Below are 1,254 nucleotides of genomic sequence, written 5' to 3'. Positions count from 1 at the left end.
TAGTTTTCATAATATTTTCCAAAAAAATTTCGAAAATTCTGATTTCTAGTTGTTCGTAAAATAGTTTTGATATATGAAAAGCTATATCTCATTAACCATTGAATGAACAGATTTCTGCCGGGCATCAAATCTAAGAATGTTTAATGTACTATAAGTTACTTTATAACGTATATCTTCACAGTAGCAGTGGTTTTTGTAATATGCGTGATATATATATATGAATTTTGCAAATTAAGTTTTGTCCAAATAAGCTAGAATTTTATTTTAACAAATATCATAAAAACTATCATTCCTACGAAGATAATTGTAGTTAACAACTATAAAGCACATTAAACTAGCTTTAATTTGATTCTAATAGATATCGGTATGTCTCATGGTACCTGAAACATAGATTTCACATAATAAATTCACTAACTAGTAATTTTTCAATTCATGTTTTCTTTCTGTAACGTTGTTTTTAAAAAAAAACTGCACCTCAAGAACTATTGAACTACACAGCTCTGCTAGGGCTAATATTTTATAAAATTGACTGTACTTGACATAATTTTTTATTAGGTTTTTTAGAGTTGTAGATAGATTTAACGATATGGAGTTACAAATGAGATTTTTTTTTTTTAACGTTTTGAGTTAGCCACCATTTTTTATTCCCCTTAAATATACTCGTCAGACTGATCAGTTTTTACTTTTAATTATAACTAGTTTTCATAAAAGTAATAAAAAACTACTATAACTGATTTTTTCTCCTCTTGGGCTAATGGTTTCAGCCATTCCTAATAATTGTTCTATTCCTAAGATAATGGTTAGCAATTTAACTGACTATTTCTTGTAAATCAAGGGCCATCTACTTCGATTCTTAGGATAATATTTTAGAATGATTGAAATTTTTAAGTTTCATATAAATTATGATGACGTTGTTGAACTAAAAAATAAATGTTTAATATTGTCGTTTTTATTTATTTTGGGGAGAATCAACCAACTCACATCAAGTACAGAAGCAAATTTTTCCAATAATATGAATTTTGGTAAGTAGATTTTTTGAACAATACAATTTTTTTTTATAGCACTGAATGGTATAGAAGAAATAAATATATGTGATTATATTCTGTATTCCAATTATTCGCTTGGTGAGTTTTATATTCAAAGATATAAATAAAGGAAGATCCCACATATATTTTTTAATTAAAGTTCCTTCGGAAAATATTTTAGTAAAAATAACACAGGAGAGGGAAAAAAGGACTTTATTAATTAATAAAT

This window comes from Halyomorpha halys, unplaced genomic scaffold (genome assembly GCF_000696795.3).
Source record: "Halyomorpha halys isolate HHAL.00 unplaced genomic scaffold, Hhal_1.1 Scaffold453.1, whole genome shotgun sequence".
In the NCBI taxonomy this organism is placed as follows: Eukaryota; Metazoa; Arthropoda; class Insecta; order Hemiptera; family Pentatomidae; genus Halyomorpha; species Halyomorpha halys.
The sequence above is the reverse complement of the archived record's forward strand: the minus strand, read 5'-3'. Positions refer to the sequence as shown.